Raw genomic sequence first — 26,552 nt, 5'->3', positions numbered from 1 at the left:
CCCATCCCCCCCTGTCACGTGGCAATGACATATATTTCAGGGCCCTTCTTGTCTTCCCCTGGGACCACACAAATCGATTTACCATGTTCTCCACCTTTTTAAACCAAATCATACTAAAAAACAGCGGAATAGTTCTAAATAAATACAAAAATTTCGGCAGCAGATTCATTTTTATGTAGTTTACTCTGCCTAATATGGACATATGTAGATTATTTACCCTCTCCAAGTCCTTTTTTGCTTTTGTAATAATAGGCTCTATGTTGATTTCTACCAATTTTTCTATCTCTGCCGTAATCTTAATACCCAAGTACACCACCTCTTCAACCACCCGTGCATCTGTACATATTGTATAGGTGTTCTTTATAATTTGTGACTTACTTTTATTCAGAGCATACCCTGCTATTCGACCAAACCGATCTGCCTCCTGTTCTATTTCTCTTATTGCATCTATTGGGCTAGATGTGATAACCGCAATATCATCTGCATATGCTAAGACTTTAATATCTCCTATCCTGGTAGTTAGTGGGATAATTTGCACATTCTGCTCAAATCTACGTATCAGGGGGTCAATGTACATAGCAAACAAAAGGGGTGAGCAAGGGCATCCTTGCCGCGTACCCCTAGTAATAGCCAGCGGTCTAGTGCGACTTGAGTTTACCCTAACACAAGCAGTGGGATTTGTATAGAGTGATTGTATAACTCTTATAAATGCTTCTCCTATTCCCCCTCTTCTCAAAACTGCCCACAGGTACTCCCAGGCCACCCTGTCAAAGGCCTTTTCTGCATCCAATAACATGGCTGCCATAGGGTTGCCCTCTACTTCCTGCGCATCGAAAAGTGTTATCATCTTCCTGATGTGTAATGTGGTGCCCCTTTGTGGTATAAAGCCATGTTGATTGGAGCTAACCAATTGAGTTATTATTTTAGCGAATCTGGTTGCCTGTATTTTCGAAAATATTTTAGTATCTGCGTTAATTAGTGTTATGGAGCGGTACGACCCTGGTTCTGTTGCATCCTTCCCTTTTTTCAATATGATTACAATATCAGCCCCAGCCCAGCTTGCCGGGATCGCCTGCCCTTGCTGCACCCCCCTAAATGTTCTTGCTAGATCCTTAAATATGGAGGACAGGAATATCCTATAGAACTCTCCTGGTATCAGATCCGGGCCAGCTGTTTTGCCCTTTGGTACTCCCAATATGGCCTCATTAATCTCTTCATCCCTCAAATCGGCTTCCAGAAAATCTCTATCCTCGCTATTCAATACTTTACCCGGATTATTTTGTAAGTAATCCGCGATCTCCCTCTTATCTCGAATTTGCTCTTCTTTGTATAGGTTACTATAATACTCCCTAAATACCTCTGTTATCCCCCTCTCGTCCGTGACCAGCTGCCCCGCATTATCTTTTATTTCCTTTATCTCACCCTTGGCTACCCTTTGTCTTGTGCGAGCTGCTAAAGTACGTCCTATCTTCTCACTAAATTCATAACAACTTTCTCTCTGTGCGTCATACATCCTGGCAGCTTTATTTGCCACCCCTTCTAAAGCCTCTGCTCGTGCTATCGTTAGATCCAATACGCGCTCGTTATACTCCTGCTGATCTACTATAGCCTGCTCCAATCTCGCCTCAGCTAATCTCAAAACATTATTTACCCGTTCACTCACTGTTTTCTCCTTCCTTTGTTTGGCAATAGAGTAGCTAAGTGTCTCACCTCTTATCCCCGCCTTAAATGTGTTCCAATCATTCCCAATTGTGGTGCTCCCCCTATTGATCTCCCAGAACTCCTTAATCCATAAATGCATACGTGTAATGTATTCCTCATCTTTCAGTAGTCCCCTTTCAAATGTCCAAGATCCTACCACCCTCTTGAACCCCATTCCTTCTATTGTTAACTTTAGGGGATTATGATCCGACAATAACCGTTGCATCTTATCTATCGTTGAAGCTATTCCTAGTGCCCTAGTAACAAAAAAATAATCTAATCTAACACATTTCCGATGTGGAGCCGAAAAGAATGTGTAGCCCGGGTCTAAAGGCTTCTGGGCCCCCCACACATCCAGCAATGCATTATTCCTGACTAGATTCTTTATTGCCCTACAAACTCTCTTTTTCCTCCCGTAGTATTGTCCCATAGAGTCTAAACCCAGTCCCCTGGCCCCATCAATGTTAAAATCTCCTGCCAAGATAACATTTGGTGCCCATGTTGATAATTCGATATCCAAGAAATCAAACACCTCTGGATCATCCTCTGTTGACCCATATATAGAACCTATAGTGACCCACACCTCCCCTATGAAACATTCAATCAGGGCACATCTCCCCCATTGATCCTCAAATTTCTTCCTTGTTTTTATATTTAAATGTTTTGTCAATATAGCAACCCCTCTAATTCTAGCCCCCTGTTTAGAGTTGGCTAGCACCCTAAAACCCATCTGTTCCAACAAAAAAGATCTACTCCCTTCCACATGTGTTTCTTGTAAACAAAATAAATCCGCCCCGGTGTTTTTCAAAAATAAACCTACCCGCTGCCTTTTTATTCTATCATTCAATCCACATACATTCATAGTCATGATTTTAATATTTGTGCTCATTGGAAAGAAGTTTTCTTTAACCCTTCCAGTATGCCTATATTCAGATTATTTAGCCCCGCCCTTATGCTTTTATGTCTACTGAATTCGTGTTGCCTCTCCTCATTTTTGTTAATTTCTTTTTTTTCCCCTGTGTATTGTGATCTTATTTTGCTTCCCTTTTCCCAACCTATACAATCCTCCCTGTTTCCCCCCCTCTGGTGCACCCCCCCTCCCCTGTCCCTCCACAACCCCCCCTGACCACAGGCAACTAGGTCAATCCTGACCTACGTATGACTGGTTCCCAACCCCCTTGAGTGCTGCTGTTCCCCCCCCTCCCCACTTGTATTCTCCCACAGTATAAATGCAGATACAAATGACAAAGAAAAAGAAAAGAAAGAGAAAATGAAAAAGGAGAACCCCTCCTTATTCGTAAGTGCCCCCTCCACTCGAATCCTACTATGCCTATACACAGTGCAGAAATCCTTAATTCTAATTAAGCCCTCTTCAGGCTCGTTCTTATTCAAACAATATCAGCTAATTTCATATATCTTTAGTTTATATTGTCTATTTCCTTCTATTTTCTCTTAGTAGGTATATATAGTTAGGATTGTTTTCCATAGGGAAATCGCAACATTCTATTGGGAATAACTTTGGCGCCGGTTGAGGAATCTTCCTGACATTTTCCTTAAATTTGCCTAGCGGCGCTCCGCTCCTTCCCTGAAAGTGATGTCATTTGAGATGTCATCAGTGATGTCACTGACCATGTCATGAATGATCTAATATGTGACATCATCAGCAGTGGATTGCGGGTGCGCGAAATATAGTTAGTACAACTAACTATATAGGAGCAATTTCATTGGTTTTGTGTGAGTAAAATGTCCAGCTAACTATAACACCACTAAACGTATAGTTTTTTGAGTGAATTTCAAAGGTTTTTTAAAAACTAATTCCTAACTATATAACTCCTGAAACCTATGGTTTTTTCAGTGAATATATATATATATATATATATATATATATATATATATATTTATATTTAGGAAAGCTTCTGCACAAAGCCTTGCTTTTCACCACTGCATCACCAGGACCAACAGAAGGATGGCACACAGGAATCATTTATAGAAGCGATTTATTGGGCTTCAAATGCTTCTATATATTCTAAAGCAAATAACCAGCAAAGTGAAAGGTGCAAGTTAACCCACAAATCAGACCTACGTGTTACGGCTGTAGCCTTCTACTGGGTCATAGAGTTCAATGCACAGAGTGTCATTTTAAAGGGACAGCTGTACCCTTTCCCACCACCAATTAAAAACTTCATATGGTATTTAAATGTGAAACAACACATTTCTAATTCTTATCAAATAAAATATATAGTAGCTGCAGTTTGGTACAGAAGTAATACAAAAGGTCAAAAGAATCATTGTGAAGTACACTATTAAAGAACATGATTCACCAAGGTTGTCAGTTTTAGGCTCCCAAACAGACACATTTTGTACTTCACCAAGTAAACAGTCCTAATGGGCAGTTGTTTTTTGGAGTGGCTCTATAGTTTATAATGATCTAATTACATATTCTTAATAACATTTTTTAATAACATACTTTTAATAACATATTTTCAGAGAAGAATGGACCAGTGCTAACCGCATCATTAAAACTCTATTAAGCAATTTTGAATTCACAGAGAAATTCACAAATATTCCCGAATATCAATCTGAATAAAATAAAAAAATAATGTGCGATCACCTGCAATTGTTTTTCAGGAAGCACACGTGTGGACCAGGTCCCGGCGGCATGTTTGCTTTAATAAATAGGGAGAGGGAGAGGGAAATGCCTCGATCCCAGTGCTAATTTATGCCCCCGGAGACCACCACCTCTCCCGGGCTGATGATAATCTAATTGTTGTGGGTCCGTGTGGCCCCAAGGGCTCTGGGGACCACCATCTCCCTGGGCAATAAATAAAAATTGAATGGGGGGCTGCATGTCTCCCCCTAAGCCCCGGAGACCAGCCACCTCCCTGAGGCTACAATAATCATTAAAAGGGGGACCACGCCGACCTTCCAGCCCTGAGGACAACCACCTCTTCAGGACCAAATACTTTTTAAACATGAAGGAGTAGTTTTTCTGTCTGCACACAGGAAAAGAGATGAAAATTATGCTCTTGCAGACAGGGAGCTGCATTTCCAGCCCCTCCCTTTGTGGAAGAGCAATGTTGGCTCCTGCAGGAGCCAGGGAACTGGCTGAGACTGCAGGTACCTTGAGGCTACCTTCACAGTCCTCATTCGGCACACTATGTGCCCTGGGACCAGGGCACTCAGGGACACATGGCTGAGACCTGGGAATCTACACGGTGAGGGGGGTCTTGCGGCCTCCTTTCCCCATTAAATTACAGCCAGACCTTGGGGGATGGGGTTCCTGGGGCTGGAATTGGCCTGGGGAGTGTGGCCATGCAGCCCCCCTTCCTATTAAGTTGTGGCTGGGCCCCGGGGGTTGGGGTCCCTGGTGCTGTTCTGGTCCTGATGCTCATTTCAAGAAATTAAACCTCAATAGTAAGCACTTACAAATAGAAATATAGCAGGTGCCCTATTTAAGCACCACTTCTATAAAGGACATATGATTCCATATTGAAAAACAATCTAAAATCCTATGGGTAGTGTATCGTTGATCTATTGTAGTGCAATCTGTATGTGACTGTGATGAGTGGGGTTTTTTTTTCATCCACTCCTGGAAAGAGCAGAGTTCATGGTTTCCCTTTTAATTTGCTATGAGTATGTAAATGTGCAAATCACTAGGATGCTTCCCTGTTTGGCCCCGCTCACCATAGTAGTATCCAAAGGTCTTCCTGCCTTTTACTAAGATGATGGACATCTGAACAAGAGTCCCCCCAGGGTGTTTCTGGCTGATTTTGGTGAGTAGTTCTTGATTCCAAGGAATATGGGGACAGCTCCACCAAACAAAGAAGCACTTATTTCATATAGCTAAGAGAAAAGACCCTTGTTTGGTTGAGATTTATGTCTTTGCAGTCTTGTTGTTGTCTGTATTGAAGGACTCATGTTATCATATATTTCTGGATAAAGACGCACGAGGAACAATCACATTGCCCAAATGCACACAAAGTCACTGGTGACATTTCCTTGTTCTCTATTATGTAGCTGTAGTGTATATTATGTACTGAACATTTACCCAAGAAGGTAGCACTTAATAATTAACCAGCAGAAAGAATACCACTTGGGTAGATATTTTGTGCAAAACTATGGACTCTTGTTGGATGAAAGGGCAGGTGCATGTGCTTTGTGGTTGACTCACTCTCACAGCTACTGACACACCCACGCAGACACTCACACACCCACTCACAGACATACTTGGACATTCATGCACCAAGTCACAGACCCAATAACACAATAGAGAAAAATTCTTAGGCAGTTACTATGATTCAATTTACATTAATCTATTCTTAACCCAAACTCAGTGCAATAGAACAACAACTATTTAAAACATATAGAATTCTTTCTTTATTAGGATTTTATCTAAAATTAGAAACATGATAAAAAACACAATACATGTGTTCAAACACATTGGTGCATGATACATCTGACACGATGTATTCACCACGAGTAACGATTGGTGAGCACACAATCTAAAATGTTTTAATTAAACATCAGCATATATATACATGACATAAATATACATATAATCAAAGCAGACAGTTATAACATATGACTGATATAATGTGGCTGGGTGATGAGAGTTCTCAACGCTCGTTTCGACACAAAGCGTCACAGACCCATTCAGCCACTCGCAGAGCCCCTTACAGACCCATTCAGAGACTCATGGACCCACTCATGGACCCATACAGCCACTCATACAGCAAGTCAAAGACCCACTCAGAGACTGACACAACCACTCAGACACTCGTGCACTCATTCAAAGACTCACACACTCATGGATGCACTTACAAAGACACTCTCACACCTACTCACAGACCCACTGAGATATAAATGCACACACTGTCATCCAGTGAGACACTTATGCAGCTACCCACATACCCATACAGACACTCATACACCCATTGAGACACTCATGCACTCTCTCACACACCCACTGAGACACTCATGCACTCACTGTCAAAGGTTACAGTTTACAGTTAGAAAATACAATTTTATAAAACCTTTAGAATTACACTTCAAAAAACAAAGGTTACAGGGACGTTATAGTTTGGAAACAACATTTTAAAAAACTTAGAAAGTCAGTGAAAAAACCAAAGGGTACAGTGTCATTATAGTTAAGAATTCTTTTTTTTTAAACCTAAGAAATTTACTGAAAGAAATTAATGTTACTGGGACTTTATAGTTAGTTAGGTTATATTTCACACACACAAAACCACTGAAATTCAGCAGTTATAATGAGTGGAGCTAAATATTACTTATACTCCTGCAATGTACTACTTATGATCTCACATACTACATCACTCATGACATACTCAGCAACATCACTCATGAAGTCTTGATGATATCACTGATACCCACCCACAGAAGCACTCACAAACCCTCTCATCTCCCTATAACCCTCTCATACACCCACTCCCACAAAACCACTCACATACCCATTCATAGACCCATACAAGTACTCACACAACCACTAACTCATTCATAGAGCCTCTCACACACCAACTCACTCACTCATATAGCCACTCACATAACAATTTACTCACCCATATAGATACTCATACAACCAGTTACTTGCCCATACAGCCAGTCACACAGACACACACTCACCCATACAGCTACTCATATACCCACTTATTCAGCTATACAGCCACTCATACAGCCATTCACTCACCCATACAGCCTCTCAGGAGAGCCACTCATTCAGCCATACAAGCACTCACACACTCACTGACACGCCCATACAACCACTTACATACCCATTCACATACCCATACAGGCACTCACACATCTGCACACTCACTTACCAATACATCCATTCACTTACATATTTACCCAACAATACAACCACTCACACACCAACTCATGTAACCACACACCCACTCAAACACCTATTCACTCACCCATGCAGCCACATATACAGCAACTCACTCACTCATACAGCCATTCAGACACCCAATCACTCACCTATACAGACACTTAGGCACTCAATCACCCACCCATACAGCCACACACACAGCCACTCACCCATACAACCACTGATACACTCATTCACTAACCAGTACAGTTACTCACACAACTAAGTCACTCACTCACACAACTACTCACACACTTATACACCCATATAGCCACTCACATGTCCATAGAGGCACTCAGACACCCACTCACACCGATATACACAGTCGCACAGCCACTCACATAATATATGTTAAAAACAATATCACTCAATAGTAGTACACAAAGTATACTATTTTAACTTTTGTTGTACCTTGGTATATATGTTTAAAACTCATAGTTTTAGAAAACACTCACATTCAGTGGATGATGGAATGATGTCATCAGTGTTGTCATCAGTGAGGTCATTGACCATGTCATGAGTGATGAAATATGCGTGTTCATAAGCAATGCATTGCGGGGCATAAGTTATAGTTAAGTCAGCTAACTATAACTGCTGAATTTCACTGGTTTTGTTTGAGTGGCTACATTGGTGGAGGAACTGTGTGAGTGGCTGTCTGAGTGCATGAGTGTGCGTTTGAGTGGCTGTATCAGTGACTTGAGTGGCTGTGAGAGTTGTTTTATGGGTGTGTGTATGAGTGGGTGTATGGGTGACTGAGTGGCTGTGTGAATGGCTCTATAGAAGAGTGAATGGACATGTAATTGTGTGCATGGATAAGTGAGTGTTTGAGTGAGTAGGTGGAGTGAGTAGGTGTGTGAGTGGCTGTTTTGCACAGTTAATATCTGGGTCAGTGGCTGTTTAGGTGAGGGAGTGGGTGTGTGAGTGAATGTATGGGTGTGAGTGGATATTTGAATTGGTGAGTAGGTGTGAGTGACTGTTTGGGTCTGTGAGTGAGTGTGAGAGTAGCTGTGTTTGTGAGTGGCTATATGGGTCTGTGAGAAGGTGTGTAAGTGGTTGTGGAGATCTGTACATGGGTGTGTAAGTGGCAGTATGGGTATGTGAGTAGTTGTGTGGGTGTGTCAATAGGTGCATGAGTATCTGTGTAGGTTTATGAGTGGGTGCAGGAGTCTCTGAGTTAGTCTGTCAGTGAGTGCATTAGTCTCATGAGTCTGTGAGTGTCTGAGTAGTTATGTGACTGGGTGTATAAGTCTCTAAATGAGTCTGTTCCCCATGGTGTGACTGTCATGTGCCACATTATCTTATGCTGCTTAAAGTTAGTCTGGACAATTTAGTATTAAAAAGGGCATATAATTACAGGCTGCTACCTCCCTCCTCACTTTACTTTCTTTCTACTATGAGAACCACACACCTTTACGTTTAATAAATCACAATGTAAATTATGCTGCTACCTCTGTGGAAAGTGTGCTGCAATCCTATGACATGTAGTGCATTTGTCTAAATAGAGATTGTCATGAGACTGTCACTTCCTGCCATTAAATGAACAAGGAGCCATTTAAATAAATACAAACAAGTTCACAAAAAAATACTAATGATTGTAATTTGCTTTTAGAGAATGGGACAATTATCAGACATTTTCCCTAATACTGTTAAACACCTCACGGATGAGAAAAGACAAAGTCAACATACTTACAATAAACATTTAGTTTGCAAGTAGTTACAGGCCGAGCCTTTATAGGGCAGACAATAAGCCCAGCTTCTGTTTCAAGCTTCATTTCCTGTATTCTTTTCAGCTCGACCTAGGACACAAGACGGTATGGACTATGGAGTCACCATTTTAGACCAGCCTATACAATAAATCTAATGAATTTGTTGCAACTACGTGTACCGTTGAACAAGAGCCCGCTATCCCAGAACACTGCCCCTATCTTTTGTACAAGTTAAGGTATGCTTAGTTGGCAGATTTATGAGTAAATAGCTTCTGAATCTTCAATTTGGTGTTCATTAACAGGCTTTACGTGTAGCATCCTATGAGTCAATATAATTGTTAACTACCCCAACACAAAATCTAGTATGAGGGCACAGGCTACTGGTTTCTTTTAGCAATGCAAAAGACAGATGTGTGTTGGAGTAATCCCTCAAAACAAAGAAGAATTCAATGTGCTTACAGTATGTTATGCAGAGTTGTATAGCAGACTATCACCCAGGAGGGTAACCTCAGAATTGAAGTAAGACGGGCGGGCGGCTGTATGATTAATATATGTTTGCCAGTACTGTTTTAACTTACTCAGCTAATTTGCACTGAACCTGCAGGAACTGAAAAGCGAACGAATTTTAAAGGATACAGATTTTAAATATAGCGCATAAATTGTGTGTTGTTTTTAAAGAATACTTTTAATAAACTCGCACTACCTTACGCCGCCTCACTGACGCTCTGCTCTGCCCGCCGGCTCCCCGTTCCACCACGGGTTCGTCCCGCTTGACGTGGAGGGAGTGAAGGCGGGGCAGGGACGGGTTAGAGGTCGGAGGGCGGGAGTTACCCTGGGGAAGCACTATTTAGTGCAGAACGCGACAGGGTCTCGCTGGATCAGAATTGAAGTAAGACGGGCGGGCGGCTGTATGATTAATATATGTTTGCCAGTACTGTTTTAACTTACTCAGCTAATTTGCACTGAACCTGCAGGAACTGAAAAACGAACGAATTTTAAAGGATACAGATTTTAAATATAGCGCATAAATTGTGTGTTGTTTTTAAAGAATACTTTTAATAAACTCGCACTACCTTACGCCGCCTCACTGACGCTCTGCTCTGCCCGCCGGCTCCCCGTTCCACCACGGGTTCGTCCCGCTTGACGTGGAGGGAGTGAAGGCGGGGCAGGGACGGGTTAGAGGTCGGAGGGCGGGAGTTACCCTGGGGAAACACTATTTTAGACGGCCATGGACTCGAAGCGCAGCGGACGAGCGCAGCGGGCGCCCCGGCGGCACGCCAAAGGCAAGCCCGTCTGCGCCCGTCCGCGCCTGGCCGGGACCAGGGGCCAGAACCCCTGCCCAAAACAAAAAAATTACTAAATATTCAAGAGATACACTGGAAGCGCTCAGACCAAAACTAGACGTTGTCTGTAGAACACTCCATCCTGACAACCCCATGAGCAAGTGCCCCTACTGTGAGTACTCATTCTCACATGCACGATTAGGAATCACGGGAGTCTCAGGAGATATTATATCCCTCCCCGAACGTCAACCTCAAAATCAAGAGGCGCGTTTTTCATTTTTTACAACCAATTGCAGATCATTGGCTAAGCATAAAAATGACATTTACAATCTCCTAGAGGACCAGAAGCCTGATGCGATGTTCCTCACGGAGACATGGTTAACAGAGAGCTCCGGTCCAGACATAGCACTCGCCCTCCCTCCTAACTACTCGATCGTGAGGAAAGATCGGATTAACCAAGGAGGAGGAGGCATCTGCATAATTTTTAAAAATGTATATAAATGTAACTGGACAGACGAGAAGCTAGGTAATTGTGAAGCAGGACTATTTAAATTGACACTGACGCCCCAGCTCACACTGACCGGACTACTGATATATCGCCCCCCTGGGGCGGCTAGGGAATGGGCGGCGGCTCTTCCTGATCTTATAGCCCCCATGGTACTTGAAACATCTATGTTTGCCATATTGGGCGACCTAAACTTACATTTAGAAAATCTCAAATGCCCAATTACAGCAAACCTAATATCAGACTTGGAAGCACTAAATATTCAATTACGGAACTCTGGCCCTTCCCACCAAGCAGGCCACTTACTGGACCCCATATTCGCCAACTTTGATCGTATCAAATGGGACTCGACAGTACCCATTATATGGTCCGATCATCATTTGAGCAAATTCACCATCTGGGCTCCAGCGCATAGAAACCAACATAAGACAGATATGTGGGTCAGAAACTGGCGGAAACTGCGCATGCCTGATCTGGAGGCCCAGCTATCCAAGTCCAATCAGGGTCGTGAAATAGAAGACATTACAATGAAGGACTATATTGAAATCAATAACTGGCTAGCAAACGCGGCGTTGACGGTTGTTCCTCCAACCAAAAGCAAACAAAAATCTTGTTGCTCCCCTGCACCTTGGTTCTCAGATACACTAAAAACAGAAAAAAGTTTATGTAAGAGACTAGAAAGGTCATGGAGAAAAGATTATAAGCCTGACAATAAAGAAAAGTATAAGACAGCACTCAAGGCATATCACTTATCCTGCAAAATAGCTAGGGGAAATTTCACTAAAAACAAAATCCTAGAAGCCCAGAGTCATCCAGGGACGCTTTTCAAGGTCTTAAAGAATTTAGCAGGAGAGACAGCTATACCAGAACCGCCTTCTCTATCTACCACCCAATGCAATAAAATAGCTACCTTCTTCCATGACAAAATAAACACAATTTACGATAACTTCTCACCAAAGAAAGAAGTTAGAGGAAAGCCCCCATCTACAACCCTCATAGAGGACCAACAAAGTGTTCCCGGTAGACAAGAATTTAGAACATGGATACCATTAGATGCGCAGACGTTCAAAAGCACCCTGAACAGTATTAAATCAGGCTCACCCTTAGACCCCTTGCCTGCACATGTCCTCAAACAGCTTGATACGCCCACACATGAGGTACTCAGGGCACTGTTAAAGGCCTCCCTACAAGAAGCCACATTACCGAAAGAATGGAAACACGCTATGGTGGTCCCCTTACTAAAAAAGACCAACAGTGATCCGGAGATGCTCTCCAACTTCCGCCCCGTTTCTCTACTACCTATACTGTCTAAAATTATAGAGAAACACGTCAATAGGCAATTGCCAGATTTCATCAATGAGAATGACCTCCTACATCCCTCCCAATCGGGTTTTAGAATAGGGCACTCTACAGAGTCTACCCTACTTGGGGTGACAGAAATCATCCGCCAAGAACTTGATGGAGGAGGCACATCGGCACTCATCCTTTTGGATTTGAGTGCCGCTTTAGACACCATTTGCCATGACATCCTAATCAAACGAATAGAAGATATTGGAATAAAAGGGAAGGCATTGAAATGGCTGGAACTATTTCTCCGGCAACGCACTTATCAAGTCTTCTCTAAAAATAATCGATCTGAGATACACTCATCTCCCTATGGTGTACCCCAGGGCTCCATATTAAGCCCCCTTCTATTCAATATATATGTCACCCCTCTAGCAGAAATTGCGGAAGAAATGGGACTCACCATTTATTCCTACGATGACGACACGCAACTGGTGTTCTCCCTTTCCACCCCAAACAAAAACACTGTTTCTCCCCTTCGTGCTGGATTACTTAAAATGGCCACCTGGCTCCAGACGAACAAATTAAAAATGAACGGAGACAAAACCGAATTACTAATATTCGGCAATCAAAAGAATCTCTGGAACCCAACACACTGGCCTGATGAGATGGGCGACCCTCCAACTGCAGTCCAACATGCAAGGAATTTAGGGATAATTATCGATGACAACATGACCATGCAGATACACATTGCCAAAACGGCCTCCACATGCCTTCTTATCCTTAAATGGCTTAGAAAAATTCTATGGCAATTACCGGAGGAAGCACAAAGGACTGTTATCCAGGCATTAATAATGTCGCGTCTAGACTACGGTAACGTCCTATTTCTTGGAACCACGAATAGAACACTAAACCAATTACAAGTGGTACAAAATTCCGCTGCAAGAATACTCCTGAATCTCCCAGGGAGAACAAGGATGACAGAACATCTCAAAAACTTACACTGGCTGCGGATCTCCAGCAGAGTAAAGTTTAAAGCTCTATGCTATATGCACAGAATAAATGCAGGAATAGCTCCTAAGTACCTATGTAAAATGGTTAGTAATTACTTTCCCTCAAGAAATCTACGCTCAGCAGGGCAAGCTAAATTTATCGTGCCCAGGGTAAAAAGAGCTCGACTAGGTGGCCGCTCCTTCTCATACCTAGCACCAGTACTTTGGAATTCACTCCCTATCCATCTCAGACTGGAACCTTGCTACCTTCGATTCCGCAAAGGAGTGAAAACCTGGCTATTTGATCTATAACGGCCACAAGACGTCTTCTACAAATGCTGATCCAGGGCGCCGGGAAACCCTCAGGGTAGCTGTCGCGCCATAGAAATGCAATAAATAATAATAATAATAACCTGGCAATGAGTAGGTGTGAGTCTAGCCTAACCAAGGGTCCAGAGGTGCTACTCGAAAAGCCAGGTCTTCAGCATTTTGCTTTAATTCAAGAAGTTGTGGGTTAGATTTTCATGTGGAGCGGCAGGTCATTCCACACTTTAAGAGCGATGTAGGAGAAGGTTCGACCAGATCTGGTTTTCTATATGATTGGGTTGGGTGCCCATAGGAGTCTGGACAAGCAAATGTGTCACAGGTTTGTGAAAGCAAATGCTATTGTTGTTATTATATAGTGCTTTGAAACTGTGGGTGAGGAGTTTGAAATGTGCTCATTGGTGTGTGGGTAGCCTGTGAAGCTCCTTCTGGTCTCACTTGATGTAAGTACAACATGGGAGGTTGAGGGCAATTCTGGCTGTCAAGTTCTGAATTGTCTGCAACCTTCTGGTGATCTTTGTGTGGGTCCCGGCATAGAGGGTATTCCCGTACTCCAACTTGCATTTGACAAGGGTGTGCATTGTGGTTTTCTGGGTGCTGATTTAGAGTCATTTATAAATCTTTTGCAGTCAGACTGGCCATGTCAAAGTTGCGGTTGATGGCAATCCTGAGGTTCTTGCTTTTGGTTGTGGGGGTGGGTGTCAGTCCTACCTTTGTAGGAAACCAGGTGGAGTCCCACAGTGAAGTGCTCTTCCTGAAGATCCCTGTTTTAGTCTTCTTGGTGTTCTGTTTCAAACAATTCATCTTCTTCCATTTTACTTGATCCAGGTGCCGGTTGTCTTATCCGTGAGGGAGAGAATGAGTCATGTATTGTTGCCATTGGAGAGGATGTTGATGTTCTGAGAGCAGATCATTTTGGCAAGAGGGACCATGTATGCGTCGAATAGTCAGTCTCTCGGAGGATCCTTGCTTACATGCAATCACCAGATGGATGAGTAGACCACGGCAACATGGATCTTAGAAAAATATCAGCTACAGAAACAAATGACTTATGACACATCACCGGCCATCACACACCTCTCATTATAATTGGGTGGAGAAATGCTTGCAAAGTAGGCTATTGTAGAGCTTAAAATTCATACCTGTCATGCAGCCAAATTAATCTGACAAAACACTGGCACTCAAAACCGTACCACTTTTTTTTTGTTTTTTGCCATACAAAGATCTCCCCCAGCTGAAGGGTGTAAATCAGAGTAACAAAAGGCACCTGCTGTATCTTCTTGAGTCAATGGTGTAAGTTTAGCCATATAATCATTTTGACTTCATTAAATGCTAGGATCTGTAAGTAAGTTAAGCCTGACTGAGAAGCCTGACCCCATCAGAGTAGAGAGGGCAAGCAGTGATTCCAGGAATCAAAATGATTTTCAGCTTCACAAAGCCACTTATGAGACACTCAGTTGCATATTTATGAGGAAGTGGTGGAGTGCGGCGTGAGACACCTTGGCTTAATGCCACGCTCCGCCACTTCCAAAACACAGTGCTGCAACATATTTACAAGGATATGGTGCAGCCCTGTGTTTCCCGCTGCACTGGCGCTAATTTTAGCAGCGTAGTGCCAACACAGACACGCTTGCACCATAGTGCAAGGCTGCCTCTGTTGTAGGGGAAGATTGTTATGTGCAAAAAGGTGTCTCTCCCTGCACATAAACAATCTGAAATATGTGTGTTCATAAGCAATGCTTTGCGGGGCATAAGTTATAGTTAACTCAGCTATCTATAACTGCTGAATTTTACTGGTTTTGTTTGAGTGGCTACATTTGGTGGGGGGACTGTGTGAGTGGCTGTAGGAGTGCATGAGTGTGTGTTTGAGTGGCTGTATCAGTGACTGAGTAGCTTTGCGAGTTGTTTCATGGGTGTGTGTATGAGTGGGTGTATGGGTGACTGAGTGGCTGTGTGAATGGCTCTATAGGAGAGTGAATGGACATGTAATTGGGTGTATGGATAAGTTAGTGTTTGAGTGTGTAGGTGAGTGGCTGTTTTGCACAGTAAATATCTGGGTCAGTGGCTGTATAGGTGAGGGAGTGGGTGTGTGAGTGAATGTATGGGTGAGTGATTGGTTGTGTGAGTGGCTGTGTGCCTGAGGGAGTGGGTGTTTGTCAGTAGTTGCATTGGTCTAAGAATGGATATGTGAGTGGTTGTTTGGGTATTTGAGTGGGTATATGAGTGGTAGTATGGGGTATAAGTGGGGGTGTGAGTTGCTCTGTGAATGATATCATCAGTGATGTGACTTGAGATATCATCAGTAATGTCCCTGACCATGTCATGAGTGATGCAATATGTGAGGCCATAAGAAGTGCATTGCTGGACCTGTTAAAGTCCGGTCAGGTAACAATAACTGCTGAATTTCAATGGTCTTGTACGAGTGAAATCTGAGCCTAAATATTAACTCCTTGTAACCTTTGTTTTTTCCACTGAATTTCTACGTTTCTAAATATTCTACTACCTAATTATAATGTCACTGTAACCCTTGTTTTTTATAGTGAATTTCAAGGTTTTTTAAAATGTTTTTTCCTAACTATATGGTCCCTGTACAGTTTGTTTTTTTATTGAATTTCAGAGATGTATCAATTTTATTTAATAAGTGTAACTTTTGAGGGTTGGTGTGTGATTTGCTATATAGGTCAGTGAGTGGGTGAGTGAGTGGCTGTATTTGTGTGTGAGTGGTTTTGTGGGTGTGTGAGTGTCTGTATGGTTCAGTGACTTTGTGTGTGAGTGTTGTATGGGTCTGTGAGTAAGGATGTGAGCGTCTGTATGTGTGTGGGAATAGTTTTGAGGGTGTGTGAGTAAGTGTGTGCCTGGATATGTGAATTGGTGAGTAGGTGTGAGTGACTGGGTCTGTGAGTGAGTGCGTGAGTAGCTGTGTTTGTGAGTGGCTATGTGGGTCTGTGAGAAGGTGTGTAAGTGGCTGTGGAGATCTGTACATGGGTGTGTAAGTGGCAGTATGGGTATGTGAGTAGTTTTGTAGGTGTGTCAATGGGTGCATATGTATCTGTGTAGGTTTGTGAGTGGGTGCAGGAGTCTCTGAGTTAGTCTGTCAGCGGGTGCATGAGTCTCAGTGAGTCTGTGATTGGCTGAGTAGTTATGTGACGGGGTGTATAAGTCTCTTAATGAGTCTGTTCCCCATGGTGTGACTGTCATGTGCCACATTATCTTATTTTGCTTAAAGGTAGTCTGGATAATTTAGTGTTAAAAAGGGCATATAATTACAGGCTGCTACTTCCCTCCTCATTTTACTTTCTTTCTACCATGAGATCCAGACACCTTTACGATTAATAAATCAAAATGTAAATTATGCTGCTACTTCTGTGGAAAGTGTGCTACAATCCTATGACATGTAGTGCATTTGACTAAATAGAGATTGTCATGAGACCGTCACTTTCTGCCATCAAATGAACAAGGAGCCATTTAAATAATTACAAACAAGTTCACAAAAAAATACTCATGATTGTAATTTGCTTTTAGAGTATGGTACAATTATCAGACATTTTCCCTAAAAGTGTTAAACACCTCATGGAGGAGAAAAGACAAAGTCAACATCCTTCCAATAAACATTGAGTTTACAAGGAGTTACGGGCCTAGTCTTTATTGGGCAGACAACAAGCCCAGCTTCTGTTTCAAGCTTAATTTCCTGTATTCTTTCCAGCTCGACCTAGGACACAAGACGGTATGAACCATGGAGTCACCATCTTAGACCAGCCTCTGCATGCTACAATAAATCTGATGAATTTGTTGCAACTAAGTGTACTGTTGAACAAGAGCCCGCTATCCCAGAACAGTGCCCCTATCTTTTGTACAACTTAAGGTATGTTTAATTGGCAGATTTATGAGTAAATAGCTTCTGAAACTTCAATTTGGTGTTCATTAACAGGCTTTACTTGTACCATTGTATGAGTCAATATAACTGTTAACTAACCCAAGACAAAATCTAGTATGAGGGCACAGGCTACTGGTCCCTTTTAGCCATGCAAAAGACAGATGTGTGTTGGAGTAACCCCACAAAACAAAGAAGGGTTAAATTTGCTTACATTATGTTATACAGAGTTGTATAGCGGACTATCACCCAGGAGGGTAACCTGGCAATGAGTAGGTATGAGTGTAGCCTAACCAAGGGTCCAGAGGTGCTACTCGAAAAGCCAGGTCTTCAGCATTCTGCTTTAATTCAAGAAGTGGGGGGTTAGATTTTTATGTGTAGTGGCTGGTCATTCCACACTTTAAGAGCGATGTAGGAGAAGGTTTGACCACCAGATCTGGTTTTCTATATGATTGGGTTGGGTGCAAGTAGGAGTCTATACAAGCAAATGTGTCTGTGAAGTTTGTGAAAGCAAATGCTATTGTTGTTGTTATATAGTGCTTTGAAACTGTGGGTGAGGAGTTTGAAATGTGCTCTTTGGTGTGTGGGTAGCCTGTGAAGCTCCTTCTGGTCTCACTTGATGTAAGTACCACATGGGAGGTAGAGGGTAATTCTGGCTGTCAAGTTCTGAATTGTCTGCAAACTTCTGGTGAGCTTTGTGTGGGTCCCGTCATATAGGGTTTTCCCGTAGTCCAGCTTGCATTTGACAAGGGTGTGCATTGTGGTTTTCTGGCTGCGGATTTGGAGTAATTTGTAAATCTTTTGCGGTCAGACTGGTTATGTCAAGGTTGCTGTTGATGACAATCCTGATGTTCTTGCTGTTGGTTGTGGGGGTGGGTGTCAGTCCTACCTTTGTTGGAAACCAAGTGGAGTCACGCAGTGAAGTGCTCTTCCTGAAGATCCCTGTGTTATGCTTCTTGGCGTTCTGTTTCAAACAATTCATCTCCTTCCATTTTACTTGATCCAGGTGCTGGTTGTCTTGTCCGTGAGGGAGAGAATGAGTTATGTGTTGTTGGCATTGGAGAGGATGTTGATGTTCTGAGAGCAGATCATTTTGGCAAGAGGGACCATGTATGCGTCAAATAGTCATTCTCTTGGAGGATCCTTGCTTACATGCAATCACCAGATGGATGAGTAGACCACTGCAACATGGATCTTAGAAAAATATCGGCTACAGAAACAAATGACTGAGGACACATCGCCAGCCATCACACACCTCGCAGTATAATTGGGTGGAGAAATGCTTGCAAAGTAGGCTATTGTAGAGCTTAAAATCCACACCTGTCATGCAGCCAAATTAATATGACAAAACACTGGCACTTCAAAGCGCACCATTTTTTTTTTGTTTTTTTGCCCTACAAAGATCTCCCCCTGCGGAAGGGTGTAAATCAGAGTAACAAAAGGCACCTGCTGTATCTTCTTGAGTCAATGGTGTAAGTATAGCCATATAATCATTTTGCCTTCAGTAAATGCTAGGATCTGTTATTAAGTTAAGCCTGACTGAGAAGCCTGACCCCATCAGAGTAGAGAAGGCAAGCAGTGGTTCCAGGAATCAAAATGATTTTCAGCTTCACAAAGCCACTTATGAGATACGCAGTGGCATATTTATGAGGAAGTGGCAGAGTGCGCAGTGAGCCACCTTGGCTTAATGCCACGCTCTGCCACTTCCAAAACACAGTGCTGCACCATATTTACAAGGATATATAGTGCAGCCCTGTGTTTCCCCCTACGCTGGCGCTAATTTTCTCTGCCTAGTGCCAACACAGACACGCTTGCACCATAGTGCAAGTGTGCCTGTGAGTTAGGGGAAGATTGTTTATGTGCAAAAAGGTGTCTCTCCCTGCACATAAACAATCTGAAATATGCATGTTAATAAGCAATGCATTGCGGGGCATAAGTTATAGTTAACTCACCTAACTATAACTGCTGAATTTCACTGGTTTTGTTTGAGTGGCTACATGGGTGGGGGAACTGTGTGAGTGGCTGTCTGAGTGCATGAGTGTGTTTTTGAGTGGCTGTATCAGTGACTGCGTGGCTGTGAGAGTTGTTTTATGGGTGTGAGTATGAGTGGGAGTATGGGTAACTGGGTGCTGTGTGAATGGCTCTATCGGAGAGTGAATGGGCATGTAATTGGGTGTATGGATAAGTGAGTGTTTGAGTGAGTAGGTGTGTGAGTGGCTGTTTTGCACAGTAAATATCGGGGTCAGTGGCTGTATAGTTAAGGGTGTGGGTGTGTGAGTGAATGTATGGGAGAATGATTGGTTCTGTGAGTAGCTGTATGACTGAGTCAGTGGGTGTTTGTCAATAGTTGCATGGGTCTATGAATGGATAAGTGAGTGGTTGTTTGGGTATGTGAGTGGGTATATGAGTGGTAGTATTGGGTATTAGTGGGGGGGTGACTTGCTCTGTGAATGATATCATCAGTGATGTGACTTGAGATATCATCAGTAATGTCACTGACCATGTCATGAGTGATGCAATATGTGAGGCCATAAGAAGTGCATTGCTGGACCTGTTACAGTCAGCTGAGGTAACAATAACTGCTGATTTTCAATGGTCTTGTACAAGTGAATTCTGAGCCTAAATATAAAGTCCTTGTAACCTTTGTTTTTTCCAGTGAATTTCTACGTTTCTAAATATTCTATTTCCTAATTATAATGTCCCTGTAACCCTTGTTTTTTTCAGTGAATTTAAAGGTTTTTTAAAATGTTTTTTCCTAACTATAATGTCCCTGTACACTTTGTTTTTTTATTGAATTTCAGAGATTTTTAAATTTCATTTTATAAGTGTAACCTTTGAGGGTTGGTGTGTGAGTTGCTATATAGGTCAGTGAGTGGGTGAGTGAGTGGCTGTATGTGTATGCGAATGGGGGGTGTGAGTGGTTTTGTGGGTGTGTGAGTGTCTGTATGGTTCAGTGACTTTGTGTGTGAGTGTTGTATGGGTCTGTGAATAAGGGTGTAAGCATCTGTATGTGTGTGGGAATAGTTTTGAGGGTGTGTGAGTAAGTGTGTGAGTGGATATGTAAATTGGTGAGTAGGTGAGAGTGACTGTTTGGGTCTGTGAGTGAGTGCGTTAGTAGCTGTGTTTGTGAGTGGCTATATGGGTCTGTGAGAAGGTGTGTAAGTCGCTGTGGAGATCTGTACATGGATGTGTAAGTGGCAGTATGGGTATGTGAGTAGTTTTGTGGGTGTGTCAATGGGTGCATGACTATCTGTGTAGGTTTGTGAGTGGGTGCAGGAGTCTATGAGTTAGTCTGTCAGTGGGTGCATGAGTCTCATGAGTCTGTGAGTGTCTGAGTAGTTATGTGACTGGATGTATAAGTTTCTAAATGAGTCTGTTCCCCATGGTGTGACTGTCATGTGCCACATTATCTTATGCTGCTTAAAGTTAGTCTGGACAATTTAGTGTTAAAAAGGGCATATAATTACAGGCTGCTACCTCCCTCCCCATTTTACTTTCTTTCTACCTTGAGAACCAGACGCCTTTACGTTTAAGAAATCAAAATGTAAATTATGCTGCTACTTCTGTGGAAAGTGTGCTGCAATTCTATGACATGTAGTGCATTTGTCTAAATAGAGATTATCATGAGGCCATCACTTCCTGCCATTAAATGAACAAGGAGCCATTGAAATAAATACAAACAAGTTCACAACAAAATACTAATGATTGTAATTTGCTTTTATAGAGTTTGGGACAATTATCAGACATTTTCCCTAAAAGTGTTAAACACCTCACGGATGAGAAAAGACAAAGGGCCAGATGTATCAAAGGGTTTCACCCATTCTGTGTCTATGGGAAAATGTGTTGATGCATATGGCCCTCTAAAGTCAACATCCTTACAATAAACATTGAGTTTAGAAGGAGTTACGGGCCTAGTCTTTATTGGGCAGACAACAAGCCCAGCTTCTGTTTCAAGCTTAATTTCTTGTATTCTTTCCAGCTCGACCTAGGACACAAGACGGTATGGATCTTTTGTACAGCTTAAGGTATGTTTAATTGGCAGATTTATGAGTAGATAGCTTCTGAAACTTCAATTTGGTGTTCTATGAGTCAATATAACTGTTAACTAACCCAAGACAAAATCTAGTATAAGGGCACAGACTACTGGTCCCTTTTAGCCATGCAAAAGACAGATGTATGTTGGAGTAACCCCACAAAACAAAGAAGGATTACATTTGCTTACATTATGTTATGCAGAGTTGTATAGTGGACTATCACCCAGGAGGGTAACCTGGCAATGAGTAGGTGTGAGTCTAGCCAAACCAAGGGTCCAGAGGTTCTACTCGAAAAGCCAGGTCTTCAGCATTCTGCTGTAATTCAAGAAGTGGGGGGTTAGATTTTTATGTGTAGTGGCAGGTCATCCCACACTTTAAGAGCGATGTAGGAGAAGGTTCGAGCACCAACTCTGGTTTTCTATATGATTGGGTTGGGTGCAAATAGAAGTCTGGACAAGCAAATGTGTCTGTGAGGTTTGTGAAAGAAATGCTATTGTTGTTGTTGTATAGTGCTTTGAAACTGTGGGTGAGGAGTTTGAAATGTGCTCGTTGGTGTGTGAGTAGCCTGTGAAGCTCCTTCTGGTCTCAGTTGATGTAAGTACCACATGGGATGTTGAGGGTAATTCTGGCTGTCAAGTTTTGAAATGTCAGCAACCTTCTGGTGAGCTTTGTGTTGGTCCCGGCATAGCGGGTATTCCCGTAGTCTTGCTTGCATTTGACAAGGGTGTGCATTGTGGTTTTCTGGGTGCTGATTAGGAGTCATTTGTAAATCTTTTGCGGTCAGACTGGTCATGTCAAGGTTGCGGTTGATGACAATCCTGAGGTTCTTGCTGTTGGTTGTGGGGGTGGGCGTCAGTCCTACCTTTGTAGGAAACCAGGTGGAGTCACACAGTGAAGTGCTCTTCCTGAAGATCCCTACTTTAGTCTTCTTGGTGTTTTGTTTCAAACAATTCATCTTCTTCCATTTTACTTAATTCAGGTGCTAGTTGTCTTGTCCGTGAGGGAGAGAATGAAATATGTGTTGCTGGCATTGAAGAGGATGTTGATGTTCTGAGAGCAGATCATTTTGACAAGAGCGACCATGTATGCGTCGAATAGTCAGTCTCTCGGAGGATCCTTGCTTACATGCAATCACCAGATGGATGAGTAGACCACGGCAACATGGATCTTAGAAAAATATCGGCTACAGAAACAAATGACTGATGACACATCACCAGCCATCACACACCTCGCAGTATAATTGGGTGGAGAAATGCTTGTAAAGTAGGTTATTGTAGAGCTTAAAATCCATACCTGTCATGCAGCCAAATTAATCTGACAAAACACTGGCACTTCAAACCGCACCATTTTTTTGTTGCTTTTTGCCCTACAAAGATCTCCCCCTGCTGAAGGGTGTACATCAGAGTAACAAAAGGCACCTGCTGTATCTTCTTCAATCAATCAATCATGGACATTTATAAAGCGCACTACTTACCCGGAGGGTCTCAAGGCTCTTGGGGGGGGGGGTGCCGCTACTGCTCGAACAGCCAGGTCTTGAGCTTCTTCCTGAAGGAAAGGTGGTCTTGGGTCAGGCGCAGGTCGGTCGGGAGGGAGTTCCAGGTCTTGGCGGCCAGGTGGGAGAAGGACCTACCTCCTGTTGTCGATCTTCGGATGCGGGGGACGGCGGCGAGGGCGTGACTGGCTGATCGGAGGTGGCGTTTGGGAGCGTAGAAGTTGATGCGGTTGTTGAGGTAGCTCGGGCCTTGGTCGTGTAGGGCTTTGTGTGCGTGGGTGAGGAGACGGAAGGTGATTCTCTTGTTGACGGGGAGCCAGTGCAGGTCTCTCAGATGTCCGGAGATGTGGCTGCGTCGGGGGATGTCGAGGATGAGTCTGGCTGAGGCGTTCTGGATCCGTTGGAGTCTCTTCTGGAGCTTGGCGGTGGTTCCGGCGTAGAGGGCGTTGCCGTAGTCCAGTCGGCTGGTGACGAGGGCCTGGGTGACCGTCTTCCTGGTCTCGGTGGGGATCCACCGGAAGATCTTTCGTAGCATGCGCAGGATGTTGAAGCATGACGAGGAGACGGCGTTGACTTGTCTAGTCATGGAGAGGGAGGAGTCCAGGATGAAGCCCAGGTTGCGTGCATGGTCTGTCGGTGTGGGTGCGGTGCCCAGGGCGGGGTGCCACCAGGAGTCGTCCCAGGCGGAGGGCGAGGAGCCCAGGATGAGGACTTCCGTCTTGTCTGAGTTCAGTTTCAGGCGGCTGGTCGTCATCCATTCGGCTACATCTTTCATCCCTTCGTGAAGGTTGGCTCTGGAAGCGGCGGGGTCGTTGGTCAGTGAGAGGATCAGCTGGGTGTCATCGGCGTAGGAGATGATGTTCAGGTTGTGTTGGCGTGCGATGGGCGCGAGGGGGCTCATGTAGACGTTGAAGAGGGTGGGGCTCAGCGAGGATCCTTGAGGGACGCCGCAGATGACTTCGGTGGCCTCTGACTTGTACGGTGGTAGACGGACTCTCTGTGTTCTTCCGTCAAGGAAGGAGACGATCCATTCCAGTGCCTTCTCTTGAATTCCGACGTTGCTGAGGCGCTGCACTAGGGTGCGGCGGCAGACAGTGTCGAATGCCGCGGCGAGGTCTAGGAGGATGAGGGCCGCTGTTTCTCCGTTGTCCATCAGGGCTCGGATGTCATCGGTGGCAGCGATGAGGGCGGTCTCGGTGCTGTGGTTGGCTCGGAAGCCAGACTGTGAGGGGTCGAGGGATCCATTCGTCTCGAGGAAGGCGGCCAGCTGTTTGTTGACGATCTTCTCGATGACTTTGGCTGGAAACGGGAGGAGCGAGATAGGGCGGTAGTTCTTGAGTTCGGTGGGGTCCGCTGTTGGTTTCTTTAGTAGAGCGCTGAGTTCGGCGTGCTTCCAGCTCTCCGGGAAGGTGGCGGTGTCGAAGGAGGTGTTGATGATGTCCCGCAGGTGGGGTGCGATGACAGCGTCGGCCTTGTTGAAGACGTGGTTAGGGCAGGGGTCGGTCGGAGATCCGGAGTGGATGGAGTTCATCATGCGGACGGTGTCATCGGTGCTGATCGGAGTCCAGGCGCGGAGGGTGGTGGTGGGTGGCGTTGCTGCGGTCGTTGTGTGCGATGGTTGACTGCTGAAGCTGTTGTGTATGTCCGCGATCTTGTTGTGGAAGTAGGAGGCGAGGGAGTTGCAGAGGTCTTGCGATGGGGTGATGTCGTTGTTTCCGGCGTTGGGGTTGGAGAGCTCTTTCACGATGTTGAAGAGTTCCTTGCAGTTGTGTGCGTTGTTGTCCAGTCTGTCCTTGAATGCAGTTTTCTTGGTGGCGCGGATCAGTTGGTGGTGCTTCCGAGTGGCAAGCTTGAGGGTGGTCATGTTGTCCGGTGTTGGTTCCCTTCTCCAGACTTTCTCGAGGGCTCGGCAGTTCTTCTTGGAGGTCTTGAGTTTGTCGGTGAACCATGGGGCTTTCTTGCTGCCGGGTCTGCTGGGCGGGGTACTCAGAGGGGCGAGTTCATCCGCGCAGTTGCTGATCCACTTCGTGAGGTTGTCGGCGGCCTGGCTGGGGTTCGCTGAGCTGGCGGGGGGGTGCTGACTCAGGGAAGCGGCGAGCTGGTCGGCTGTGATCTTGTTCCAGCTTCTTCGGGCAACCTGTTGCTGGTGGTGGTGGGTCGTCGTTCTTCTGAAGGTGAAGTGGACGCAGCTGTGGTCCGTCCAGTGGAGTCCTGTGGCGTGGCTGAAGGCGATGTCTTTGCTGGATGAGAAGACGCGTCGAGTGTGTGTCCGGCGAGGTGGGTGGGGTCAATGGTGTAAGTATAGCCATATAATCATTTTGCCTTCATTAAATGCTAGGATTTGTTAGTAAGTTAATCCTGACCCCATCAGAGTAGAGAAGGCAAGCAGTGATTCCACGAATCAAAATGATTTTCAGCTTCACAAAGCCACTTATGAGACACTCAGGGGCATATTTATGAGGAAGTGGCGGAGTGCGGCGTGAGTCACCTTGGCTTAATGCAGTGCTGCACCATATTTAAAAGGATATTGTGCAGCCCTGTGTTTCCCCCTGCGCTGGCGCTAATTTTAGCTGCCTTGTGCCAACACAGACACGCTTGCACCATCGTGCAAGGGTGTCTGTGTTTGTTGGGGAAGATTGTTTATGTGCAAAAAGGTGTCTCTCCCTGCACATAAACAATCTTAAATGGCATTTTGAAACTTCTATGTGGGCTGCTTTATGCAGCACACATAGAAGTTGCAAAATATCATTTTTTTTAATTGATTGTTTATGTGCAGGAAGGAAACAAGTTCCTCTGTTGCTCTAAGATGAAGGTAGGGGAGAGGCTGATATCTTACAGTGACCTATCCTGCTCCTTGGAAGAAAGGAAGTCAGTAAGAGGTTCACTCTTCTCCCCCACCCCATCAACTGTAACCAGGAGCATGGTTACCTTGGACCTCTTGAAGTGGGGTTTGAAACAATTGACATGTAAACCCCTTAAAAAGTTCCAAGGGGACCTGAGTAGGGGTGAGCAGAATTTGTGAGTTTAATTCTGCAGAATCACTCAGAATTACATACAAATTCTACTAGATTCTTCAGAATTCTGCAAAGGGGTGATGTGGGTATTGTGTATTATTTTCTTACCTCAAAATGCACCCTTGCATCCAAAAACAGATGCAATTATGCATTTTGCCTAAGAAAATAGCATGCATGTAAGGGCGTTGAGTGGTAACTATGTGGTTTGTAAATGTAGAAGGACTTATCATGATGAGAAAAGGGAACAGCCTCGCTAAGTTTAGACACTGCACTTCTCTGCACCCTTATATACTTTCTAAACAAGGTGGAAAGAGGGAGAAGTCTCTCTATGTTTAAAAAATATTGCAGATTAAATTTTAAACTGAAGTCGTTTTTAAACATAGAGGGATTGCTCCCTCTTCCCACCCTGTTTATAAATCACTGCAGTGCATTCCCCTCTATGCACTTACATACTATGCA

Source organism: Lissotriton helveticus, chromosome 7 (genome assembly GCF_964261635.1).
Source record: "Lissotriton helveticus chromosome 7, aLisHel1.1, whole genome shotgun sequence".
NCBI lineage: Eukaryota > Metazoa > Chordata > Amphibia > Caudata > Salamandridae > Lissotriton > Lissotriton helveticus.
The sequence above is the reverse complement of the archived record's forward strand: the minus strand, read 5'-3'. Positions refer to the sequence as shown.